Source organism: Melanotaenia boesemani, chromosome 21, assembly GCF_017639745.1.
Source record: "Melanotaenia boesemani isolate fMelBoe1 chromosome 21, fMelBoe1.pri, whole genome shotgun sequence".
Classification (NCBI taxonomy): Eukaryota; Metazoa; Chordata; class Actinopteri; order Atheriniformes; family Melanotaeniidae; genus Melanotaenia; species Melanotaenia boesemani.
The window spans coordinates 26639939-26653408 of NC_055702.1; positions in this window are offsets into that span (position 1 = coordinate 26639939).

Here is a 13470-nt window from a genome sequence, read left to right on the forward strand (position 1 = left end):
GTTGGTGGGTTTATTCCCAGCTTCCACAGAGAAGATGTCAGTGTCTACAAACTGTGTAATATCCTACTGAACCTCATGTTGCCTTCAATGTGTGTGAATGTGTGAAAATGGCAAAACCTAAATGAATACTATCATATGCTGTATTAGTTCACAAGACTAAATGGTGCTATTTAACATGAACCATACTTTTTTTCTAGTCTTGTGGAGCATTTAATGTGCTATATAAATCCAGCCCATGTTTAACATCTACCTTGGGCCTCTTGAAGCTTACAGTTCTATAAAAGCAGTCATAGCTCATGCTATAACGTTAGCATTAGCATGCTTGACGTTAGATGAATTTCAGGATGACTGGTGTGCAAATGCTGCTCTGACCAGTGATGGTCACTCAAACCAGTTTACAAAGCACCTTGTTTTACTTATATCAGAGTTGAAATGTGTCCATCTGTTTGATCTACTCTTTCTTCCTATTGATAAATCAGATGTGTGCGCCTTCCTCTTTACCACACATGGAAATGGAACCAGGTTGGATATCTTCCAGCTAAATTAAGTCTGATTGGATCTTGTCTCTGATGAATATTTATCTTGTTTTTATTAGCTGACAATAGTGTCACTATGTTTTATCATAGTTTTTGTTGCTATGCATTAGAGACAGTTTACCTTCACAAAAACAACAGATTATGAGTGTTTTACTCATTTTCCAGTAATACGTGTTAGTAACGTCAGTAACGTCTTAATATCACCAGCCTACTTTTACAACAAGGGTGTGTTTGTGGATGTTCTCTGCAATGCCCACCATTGTTCCCAAACATAGAACCGGTTCAGAGCCTTACAGACACCAATTTGGCGAAGAATCCCCAAAAAACCAAAAGAATCCAGTTGAGTCAGTTTGAGTTATCTACACAGGAGGATGCCTTCTTAAAAGCTCCCAGGGAAGGTATTTTGGACCTATCCTATTGTGATGAGACCTCACAGCTAACTCAGAGCCCGCTAGAGAGATCATCTGTCTTGAGAAGGCTCACGTATGTCTTGGTGTCCTTGGTGAGCTGGAGGATGTGGCTGGGGAGAAACAAGCCAGTGGATCTTTGCTCAGACTATGACCTAGTCCCAGCTGCTGTGTATAGATAATAGACATTTCTGGATTTAGGCTGTTGTCTTTTTGATTAATCATCTTTGCCATTATTGTGTGCATCTAATACTTTGCTGTGCACAAATGTTAACTGGATTCTCATTTTTAGTTTCTCTACCAAATAGTGTAAAATCCTTAAAAAAATCAAGCTGTTTATGACCCCGCATATATAACCAGTTCTTTCTGGGGCCCCCTGACTTTACTGATGGACTCCCAATTCTCTAGACTCTGGACAGCGTTGAGTTCCTGTTATGAATTATAAACCCAAGATCGTGAATGAAATCAACTGGACTTCTTTTTTTTTTTTGGTTCTTGGAGATGAAGAAGCCTCAAACTGGACTATTTAAGAATGAAGCAATCTCAGAAGGAAAATTTGTGGGAAAACAGGGCTGTTTTTGAGCAGACTGCTGAAAGCTGTGTGAGGGCAATGAGGTAATGGCTGGGGAGCTCTGGTAAGGTTGCCAGGTCTGATTCTTTAGCTCAGATTGAATTTGGGGCTTAATCTGAGGAGACCTAAGCAGGTGGGAAATGTGTCGGCTGCCATGTATCATTACTGTCACCCACAGTTGGTGCTTTGCGCAACACTTTGGTTTGCTGTCACATGAAAATGCATTTCAGAGCCCAGTGCCTTGCGGAATACACACTACATGTGTTTCCTGTTGAAGAAGAGGAAGAAAAACACATGGGTCAGAACTCCGGGGTCAGAATGACTGTTCATATTAGTACAGCTTTAAAGGATTTCAGGAGTCATGAAGGATAAAAACCTCGATTCTCATAAAAACCTGCTGCCATGGTTGGTATTTACATCTAGTGAAGTGTCTCTTGGACATTATAGCTGAGAGAAAGCATATGTTTACATTATGTCTGGGTTTTGAGCTTATTCATTCCTTTAAAGGTTGCGGTTTAGTTGCATTTAAAGCACCTTTCTATCCATCAAAATGTACGATTTTTATGCAAAACCATCCACTGTGAATGTGTTAACCCAAACCTTGTTTGTTTGTGTTATAAGCAAACATATTGTGTAATCCAGGAGTTTCTGTGTGTGTTAGTAATTGTGCACAGTAAAATATTTATCCATATATGATCCATGCAGTTGGGTTATATTTTCAAACCTCTCCTGCTGTTCTCTTGAGGTGACAAACCCCCTTTGAGCATTACCCAGACTAGCTTTTGACTCCCAAACACCTAGCATAATGTAAATATTGCTTCTGCGGGATGTGGCTTCCTAGAACTCACATCATGGAGACATGTTATTATTAGCGGTATCTGCAATGAGTTAACATAACAGATCAGGGATGTGTTATCTTGTCTTTCCATCTCTCATACTGTGTCTGATTATTGTGGTTACAAAGTGCATGTGGAGCAAACACAAACAAGGCTTCAAACACATTTAATGCACTAATGAAACAATTGTAATGCACTCAAACATAATTATAACAATCATTTGCTTGCTGTAGTCTTGATTTATTTCCTGAAGACGTGTAAATGGGAAAAGAAACTTATGAGAATATAGTTGATATTTTAGTCAGTTATGCACCTAAAAATGTGACATGCAGCATAAAATAATAATACAGCTTTCAAAATGTTTGAGTTAGGGCGGCCGCTTGGGCTACAAGCTGCCCCATGTACAGAGGTTACAGGTCCTCAGTCTAGCCGGCCCAGGTTCAAGTCCTGGCCTGGGATCCTTTGCTGCACCTCTAACTCCCTTTCCTGTCTACTTACTGTCAAATAAAGGCCCCTCGAACCCAAATACCCTTAAAGAATGCTTGAATGAGTTGATAGTTTTGATAACATACAAAGACTAAGGGAACATACTCACCAGCCACTTTATCCAGTCCACCTTCTAGTACCACTTTGGACCCCTTTTCTCATAGAACTGCCTTAATTCTTGGTGTCATAGAATGATCAAGGTGATGGAAACATTCCTCAGAGGTTTTGCTCCATATTGACATGACAGCATCACACAATTGCTGCAGATTTGTCAGCTGCATCCATGATGAGAATCTCCCTCCACCACATACCAAAGCTGCTCTACTGGATTGAGATCTGGTGGCTGTGGAGGCTGTTGATGGAGAAATTGTCTATTTAAACTGGGACATTGCAGATCGGTGGACTGTATTTGTGAAAGACCAGAGGATGGAACAGGGGGGTTAGAGTTGACCCATTCTGATACGCCACTGATCCAGGTCAGGAAGTAGTTTCACGTTTCACCTCACGTGAGTACTCGTGCATCAGGCTGGCATCGAGGCATGGGAATGTGATGGTGATGATGAACGATGTTTACAAGTGATACACTTCAAGATTACAAATTTTCTGTTCAGCAATGTTTCATTATTTTTTCCCCACAGTTACTGTGATAATTGGATGGAATCTCAGCCAATATTTCTTTCAGGAACAGTTGTGTGTATTTCAACAAGACCATACCACACCACATCCTGCATGCAATACAACAGCATAAGCTGTAGTAAAGTAGGCATGCAACCCACTGTAATGCTTTTAATGTTCGAATCATCACTTTGAATTGTCTTATACATGAGATGTGCTTAAATAATGAACCTTGCTTTGCTAAAGTGGCTTTTCTGTAGTTAGGGAGCCTCGCCCCTCATTTCCACCTGGTGAGTGTGCACCGCGGTCCCTGCAGCTGTTCGTGGCCGTTTTAGTCAATGGTTTGGTTCACGCTGGACGCCGCAGTGTGTGTTAGAAGCATCCCAGAAGCACCTTGTCACGGCTCTCCGCTAAACATACATGCCAAGTCTATTTTTGACAGAACATGCATCCAGAATGCATCAAACTCAGCAGTTCAGATAGGGACAGACAGGAAATCAGCAGTGTAAAAGCTTCTGGTAATTTTCAAAATAAAAGTCCCCATGCAGATTTGTGCTGCTGAACCATGTAAACATTACGGCATTAATCGGTCAGAGTGTCTCAGTGTTTTTTGTTTGTTTTTTTCATCATGGACGGCGAGACGTTTATCCTGGAAGTGAACAATCTTGTGATTCTCCAATTCTCCTGTAATTTCACAATCTTGCGGATCCAGCTAGGTGGACTGCACTCGTAGGCGCTCCGCACCTGATATGCTCCCAGTGTGGATCGGCGCACCACGGAGGTCGGAACAAAGCTGTGGCGCAGCCGTAAAGTGGCACACATGCACTCAGTGGAAATGAAGAGTCAGAGGCACACTGCACTTCCCACTCAAAGGTTGTAAAAACTGAATGGGGAGTATTATTAGGTTCAGCTATAATGCTTTATATTACATTATATGCATTACAATGTTGCAGCTAAAGTAGTTTTGTGCTGGTGCAGCATGCCATAAGTATTCGAAAAGTAGCTTTGCATTATCAGTCAACTTAAATCAAGTTCTGTTCCATATTTCCTCATCACTGTTTCATTGTTATTCTGTCCACTTGTTGGACTGTAAGGATGATGTAAGGATGATGACATGGTGTGGCAGGTGGATGGATATAAAATTGCCTTCCCTAGTGTTAACTGTGAAAACATTAAATCTTTTTCAACTCAACAACCCTCAGGAGGATAACTGAAGAAATCATCACTAATAATCAGTTTACTGCCTTCATAGTAGTATTAGAAGTATGGTTTTCATAAAGCTTTGTGTTATAAAATGCTTCAGTAACTACGGTACTACTGCAGCTTTTTTCATTCCATGCAACCCTACTGGTTTTGCTCTCATGTAGTTCCCTAATTTGGTGTGAACAAGCACAATTTTTTATGGGGTTCTTTGCGTCATTCATCGTTCCTGCTTAAATGTTTATGGAGCAGAATATGATGTTCATTCCCACATGTCCAGGTGGACTGTCAACAACTACTGGGAACGCAGCAGACACAGAGTGTGATTCATTTTCTGATTAATTGCTTGAAACTTTCAGTTTTTAAGCTTACAGAAACCTTCAGCATGGCCTTTTTACAATTTTAAATGTCTAAATAAATCCCAAACCCTTGCTGCTGATCAGATGGATAATCTTTAGAAACTCTGTTGTGTGAACTGATCCTTTAGCACAGGAAACCCCAACTCCAGTCCTCAAGGTCCAGTGTCCTACAGAGTTTCCATGTTTCCCTGCTTCAACACACCTGGCTTAAATTAATGGCTTTGTAGCAGACAGCTTGTCAGATTCATTTTGAATCAACAGACCTGATTCAATCCTCATCAACAACAGACCTGATTCAATTTGAATCAGGTGTGTTGCAGCAGAGACAAATCTAATACCTGCAGGAGGACCAGGTTTGGGGATCACTGCTTTAACACACAATTAATGCAATTCATGGTTGTCTTGAGAAAGTGAAAACATTAATTACAAAGAAATGAACCTATTGTTTTGGCTATACAGTGACATCATTACTTCATGATGTTCAACAATCAATATTCACAGAAGAAAAATCATCACAAAGTTCAAATTAACAGAATGAAATGGGAAAAAAAAATTATATAAAAAAAAATACTAATAATAATGTTATTGTATGTTAGGATCAAACACAGAGTGTTGTGCTTCCTAAGAATAAATTCCTGTGTAAATGTTGTTTTCAATGATAATTTATATGGGAATTCTGTGTGATTGGTCATTTACACAACATTTCTAATGTAGTACCTATAGTATTGAAAACAGATGCTTTTGGAGACATAGTTGTTTTGAATGGTCATGGAAGGACAGACTTTTTTTTTTAATTCCTATCGTTGTGTCAGAAATTGTGTTGGACTTGGATGAGACTTATTCTAAACTGTGACACACGACAGGACAAAAGTGAGGTAAACACACAGTAGCTTCTTAGCCCACAGCCTGACAAACAAAAGCAATATTAATTGTCAACAGAGGTTTGCTAAGACGGGCACTGAAGGAAGCTGGGGAATGCATGGAAATGCATGAATGGAAAGTGGCAGAGTGGATTCCAGGGAGGTCTGCGGCTGTTTTGCTGCTGATGGGTATGGTGCGTTAAAGCTTGTCACACAAAGCCCAACACAAGTACACTCACTGTAAACTTTCCGGGAGCTTTTTAAACACAGAGTGCCAGCCTGCCCAACCAGAGATGTAGCAGGAGGCACAGCCAAGATGTCACAGTCCGCACACACAACTAGCCTGCTAACACGATGTGTGAGATTATATGGTTCCTTTGTATTTATATTAGCGTATGTATTTAGATTACATGGCTTCTTTGTATTGAGCAAGTTAAACACACAGGCCATTATTCATGCTGCCAGCACAGATGCTGCTCAACAGCAAGGAGGCTGCTGGGCTGAAGAGCTGTGATGGCAGACGGGTCATTGCAGGTTAGTATAGACTTATCAGTTAGTGTCACTCACCAACAACTACCTGCAGCATTGCCATAAGTATTGCTGCCAGTGTATGTCTTAAGTGTGAACGTTTCAGACATGAATGGTATCAGAGCCTGCGTTCACTCTGCGAATCGCATATGATTCATATGTGCTTAACATGTAAACCACATGTGCTTCACTTGTGAACCACATGTGAAAATCACATAAAACCCATTCACATGTGAATTATGTGACAATGTTCCAAAACCCCATGTTTTCACATTTGGACCAACATGTACATGAACACATGGTCCCATGTGCTGTATGTGTTTTTTTAAAGGAGGATCCCATGAAAATGTTCCAAAACCACATGTTTGCACATGTGGTTTACCTGTGCATGTACAGGTGGGAGGGGCATAACAAGATACTGATTCACATCAATTCAATGATCGAGATGGACATGGTCAGCAACAATACTCAGGTAGGCTGTGGTGGTTAAACCAGGCCACGTTGGTACTAAGGGACCCAAAGTGGACCAAGAAAATCTCCCCCCATCATTACACCAGCAGCAGCCTGAAGCGTTGATCCAAGGCAGGATGGATCCATGTTTTCATGATGTTTCCAGCAGATTCTGAGCCGAGCATCTGAATGTGGAGTTGAAATGGAGACTCATCAGACCAGCAACGTTTCTCCATCTTCTATTGTCCAGTGTTGGTGAGTGTGTGTGAATTGTAGCCTCAGTTTCCTGTTCTTAGCTGGCAGGAGGAACCCGGTGTGTCTTCTGTTGCTGTAGTTCATCTGCTTCAAGGTTGGATGTGTTGTGTGTTCAGAGATGCTGTTCTGCAAACCTTGGTCTGCATTCATGCTTGTGTTGTTCTTACCCTTAAATGTAAGTCGCTTTGGATAAAAGCGTCTGCTAAATGACTATAGAATAGAATAGAATAGAATATAATGGTTGGAACCAGTGCTGATTGGACTTCCTGTTGTCTTTCTATCATCTCCAGCCAGTCTGCCCATTCTCCTCTGACCTCTGACGTCAACAAGGCATTCTGGTCCAGACAACTGCTGTAAAAACTTAATCTTAATTTCATCTTGAATTTGCTCCATATTTTCAGAGAAAAAGCAAACTGTGTTAAGAGTCCTAACTTAACCAAAGTCAGACTAAACCTCCATAGCTTTGAGCTGTTCATGTGTCTGAATAGAAAACAGACCTTCACATAAACTGTCCGGTTTATTTTATTGATGACAAGTTACAGTTTCCAGTTGATAACAGCACTGTCTGGCCAAGAAACCTTATTTTTTTTCTTGTGTTCATTTCCTGAAAACAAAAAAGAAAAAGGCCTAATGCTCTTTAAATTGGTGCTCTGTGTTCCTCGGAGTTGGAACAGTTTTAACCCAGTTCAGAAGTCATGGTCTCCCTCCTGCATGTGCTTGTATACTTCATGGCTTTTTCTCGACCTTTACCTTGAGACAAAGGTTGTTATTAAATAATAGTTTAGATTTCCTTCTATTTAATTCTTAAACTTTACAATAAAATGTTTGACCTCTTGCTTACTTTGATAATAAATCCTCTTCTCAGCATCTTCACCAAGATAAGGCCTGATATTCTCAGGCTGTGCACACTAAATTACAACAAAGACAGAAACTTCAACAGGATTAAAACTGCTCTGGATGTTTGTTTCTGTGCATGTCCAGTATTCAGTATTAAGCATTTTCAGACCTTTTTACCTCTACTGTTGAAACTCAGCAGGCCGCTGCTGTATCTCTGGGCACTGAAGTGAGCAGAGATCTACTGAAAGCTCTTAATATTAAGGTAATAGTTCCTCAACTACCACGTGCCACTGCCTTTGAAGTATTTGTTGAGTTCTAAAGGCCAGACAGGGTTGGAAGATGATGGATTCATAGAAAGCATGTTTTTCATAACACACTGGCTACATCTGGTGAATTGTAAAATATTAACTGATCCTCTTCTCTGGAATATTTTAAACCTCTTTTGGCATATGCAGCGCCTGCAGCTTCTGCTGCTCCCGCTCGCTGTTCCAGCTAATTTCTGTTCAGTGTGTGCGTGAGTAAGTCTGGGACATCTTCCACTCTTTCTAGCAGTGTTGATGAAACACCCGTGGCTCCATTTCTCATGTGACTGATGTGGATTACGGCCGTCAAACTAAACAGTTTGAAGAAGGGGAATACTAGAAGCCCAGCTGCACTGACGAGAGCAGAAACCTGTTGGGCTAACTGCAGTTCCTCACTTACCCTCTCATACTAATCACAAAATTCACACACTTATTGGAGCCATCTGCCATAAGTTTGGAGGTTGTGTTGGAACTGCTGTTTGCAAACATTTTAATCTTTATATCATAAACACATTATCCATTTGAAATGTTATGCTGCAGTGAGATCAAACCCTCACACTGTGGTGGTCACATGATTCTTCTGAAGAAGAAGTCAAAACATGTCAAGGTAACAAAAAAGGTTTTTCTCATCTGTGATTAAAAAAAAGAAACTTGAGACTTGATGAGCGAGACGACAGTATGAACCTGATGGGAGTAATCACACCTATTTTCTATGAGCACTTTGCACAAAAACTGTGAAAGAAATCTTATATTTCTGAGAAATGCAGTCTTATTTATGTACTGCTTTTATTACATTTTTAAACATTTTTGTTTTTCATGCTGTGTCAATAACCAACCAATAGTATAAAAACTTATTACATTATTGGCAAAAAGTGTTACTGGCTTTTTATTGTTATTACTTTTTTTTTACATTTAAAATGGCCAAAATTTATACATTATTGGTCACTATTACATTGTTAGGAGTTTTCACTCCTCATACATTGTGTCCAAAATTAACTGTACAAGTAGGGTTTCAGGTAATGCAACATGTGGGTTTTAGTTTTTCTGTGTTAAATTTATCTTGTGTTGTTATCTTGTGTCTGTTCAGGCCACTGATAATCTCAGGCAGGTTTGATCTTTAGTTTCCAGGTGAAACTACTGAAGGAGGTTGTTCTAGGTTATTAAGACAGCCCCAGTTTCCCTGCAGCCTGGAGAGAAAATAGTTCAAGGCTTGTGAGTGGAATGAAAACAGACATTTTAGGAAGACTTCTGTGAGATCATCGTATTGTTAAAACATGTGTGTGATTTAGAGAGCAAACAGGTTTGTTCAATAAAAACATAACAAGAAAAGTCTCCATCAGGAAAATGCGTCAAATGCAGAGAGGTTTAAAAGTCTCTTATGAGCAGCAGCAGGTATCTGAAGCTGCTGGTGAACCTCTCCATCAGGATCCTCCAGAGGCTTCAGTTGTACATAAACCTGTATCTGGACCTCCGTTAACCAATGATCACACAGAGAAACGTTGGCAGTGACTCAGAAATACACAAAGATTAGTTTTCTAGCTGATTTATTCTCTGAAAACCATGTTACACTGGATGGTCCAGATGGGTGGAGGTCTGGATGGTCCAGATGGATGGAGGTCTGGATGGTCCAGATGGATGGATGTCTGGTTGGTCCAGATGGATGGAGGTCTGGATGGTCCAGATGGATAGAGGTCTGGATGGTCCAGATGGATGGAGGTCTGGATGGTCCAGATGGATGGAGGCCTGGATGGTCCAGATGGATGGATGTCTGGTTGGTCCAGATAGATGGAGGTGTGGATGGTCTAGATGGGTGGAGGTCTGGATGGTCCAGATGGATGGAGGTCTGGATGGTCCAGATGGATGGAGGTTTGGATGGTCCAGATGGATGGAGGCCTGGATGTTCCAGATGGATGGAGGTCTGGATGGTCCAGATGGATGGAGGCCTGGATGGTCCAGATGGATGGATGTCTGGTTGGTCCAGATAGATGGAGGTGTGGATGGTCTAGATGGGTGGAGGTCTGGATGGTCCAGATGGATGGAGGTCTGGATGGTCCAGATGGATGGAGGTTTGGATGGTCCAGATGGATGGAGGCCTGGATGGTCCAGATGGATGGATGTCTGGATGGTCCAGATGGATGGAGGCCTGGATGGTCCAGATGGATGGATGTCTGGTTGGTCCAGATAGATGGAGGTGTGGATGGTCTAGATGGGTGGAGGTCTGGATGGTCCAGATGGATGGAGGTCTGGATGGTTAGTGGATGTCCACCATGTCCTAACAAGGCTGCTACATCAGCAGGGTGGTGGTGGACTGATGGTTTTGGATGGAATAATATGGAGTGAGATGGTAGGAACCAGTTTCTTACTGCATTTCCTGCTGTGGTATAAAAGGAAGTAAAGACAATGTTCCATCCCATGATGCAGGAATACCAGCAGAATCTTTGGCTGACATGGATACAAAGAGAGAAAAAACATGTGACATTGCAACTATTTAATGATTAGAAACTGTCATGCAGAATAATCTGAAACACTGGATGAAACACATTGTTTCATATAGTTTAATGCTTAATAGATCACATTCACAGTCATTGGTTATTTCCAAGAAAACAACAGAAATAGCATAATGAATTGGAACTCAGTGTATGACTTATTGTATTGGTTTATATATATAAAAAAAAGTCATGCTTCTAAAATTAAGATTCCTGCTGCAAGAATAAATATAGCTTTCCCTCCAAAGCCTGATCTGAAAGGAAAATAAATACACAAAATAAATGTCACTGTTGTGTTTCTTTAAGGAAATTCCTCAACAGTGGCTGAGCAGATGAGAGGCTTTAACCAACACACAAAACTAAAAACTTTACCAAAATTCTTTCATGTCACCTTTTTTTGAAGACGTCCAACCGAACCAGTTGTTTTTCGGCTCTCCTTGTTTATTTTAAGCGTCTGACCTCTCGACTTTCCCCAACGCTCTTTCTGCCATACATTACAGCAGCTCTGTGTATGCGTCAGCTGTCACCCGCTGCTTTTAGGGGCCGTGTAGACTAAACCACATTGGTCATAAAACAGGTAAAAGTCACCAAAAAATGTTGGGTTTGTTTATTGCAGTTTTAAATGAATTCGCTTAATAATCCTGTGTGTTGTCATAAAGCCCACAATGAACTGAGGCTGGAAAAGTGTTGCGATGGTTCATTATCCACTTTATCTTGATGCATCTGTTGTGTTTGCATTCTTCAGGATTCTTTAGGTTTTCTTGTTTTTCTTTTTCTACAGCTCAATTTACGTTATTATTGCAGATGACTGTACTTGAACTTTTAAATTTGCCCTGCACTACAACACTGTCACCGTTTATAAATCCTGTAAAAGAGGGATGACATAAAGGCGGTGAGGTGTTTTTGGATAGTTCTTCAAAAGCCAGGCTCTGTGTTTACAGGTTGAGAAAGGGCCGGGCTCAGGAACCTGGAGCCTGCAGTCTTTTACAATGTTGTCTTGCCTGTCAGTTGACAATTGACTGCAGTGCAGATATCCCGCTGCTTAGCAAACAGCCCTGTTATATTTTCCATAAAAAAAAAAAAAAAAATCCCATGGGTCACCAGTGTGTCTAACTGTGTTTCACTGAAGCCAGATGGGGGTTTTCCTATAAACAAGTGTATACTGAGTATTTATACAGACTGTGGCACCTGACGCCATAACACTCATGACACTGTTTAGAGGCCAAAGTTGCCATAAGTCATTTTAGAGAATTAAGTAAATATTTTCATTATGGCCGTGCTATTGTTTATTATAGAATGGCAAAAGCTCTAAATCTCACCAAATCCTATATTAAAAAATCATTTAATAACAACTTGTCCAAAGTGAAGGGCCGCAAACGTGGAGCTCGTTCTTTTTCATTATTCGCAAGTCTATTTACTTTCAAACACATCCAGAAACGCCACGTGTTTCAGCAGCAGTGTGTAAAGGCTCCGGTTTGAGTAAAGTGTTACACAAACCACCGACCCAAAACATTGGCTGCTTACCGTCATTTTTTTTTTTCTTCTTCTTCTTTTGCTGCAGTCACAGAAGGATAAAAGCATTCTTTTGGCCTGTCGAGAGGCACATTGTCTCTTTCAAATACAGCATGTCACCCATCACAGATACAGCCTCACATTCCACGCTGCTAAGTATTATCATGCTGGATTAAAGCTGCATGAGACATGAGGATGCACTGAACAGTTTTGGATGCTGAAATTACTAAAGATTATGTTTGGCCTGATAATGTTCTGAAAAAAGTTCAGTCTTGGAGAAAAGCCTTTAAGATTAAAGCATTCCAGTAGAGTGTTGCTCAGTTAAACCTTTAGAGGAAGAGTCCTAAACAAGTGGATGTGCATTAAACTCACTGACCACTTTATCAGGTTCACGTTCTACTACCAGGTTGGATCTCTTTTTCCTCCAGAACAACCTTAATCCTTGGTGTGATAGATTGAACAAGATGTTGGAAACATCCCTCAGAGGTTTTGTTCCATATCAACATGACAGCATCACACAGTTGCTGCAGGTTTGTCGGCTGCATCCATGATGAGAATCTCCCGTTCCACCACATCCCAAAGCTGCTCTACTGGACTGAGATCTGGTGACTGTGGAGGCCGTTGGAGTCCAGTGAACTCATCGTCATGTTCTAGAAAGCAGGTGGAGATGATCTGAGCTTTGTGACATGGTGCATTATCCTGCTGGAAGTAGCATCAGTAGATGCTCCACTGTGGTCATAAAGGGATGGACATGGTCAGCAACAATACTCAGGTAGGCTGTGCTGGTTAAACCAGGCCACGTTGGTACTAAGGAGCCCAAAGTGGGCCAAGAAAATCTCCCCCCACCATTACACCAGCAGCAGCCTGAAGCGTTGATCCAAGGCAGGATGGATCCATGTTTTCATGATGTTTCCACCAAATTCTGAGCCTAGCATCTGAATATGGAGCTGAAATGGAGACTCATCAGACCAGCAACGCTTCTCCATCTTCTATTGTCCAGTGTTGGTGAGTGTGTGTGAATTGTAGCCTCAGTTTCCTGTTCTTAGCTGACAGGAGGAACCCGGTGTGTCTTCTGCTGCTGTAGTTCATCTGGTTCAAGGTTGGACATGTTGTGTGTTCAGAGATGCTGTTCTGCAGACCTTGGTTGGGACCAGAGCTGATTGGACTTCCTGTTGTCTTTTTATTATCTCCAACCAGTCTACCCATTCTCCTCTGACCTCTGACATTAAC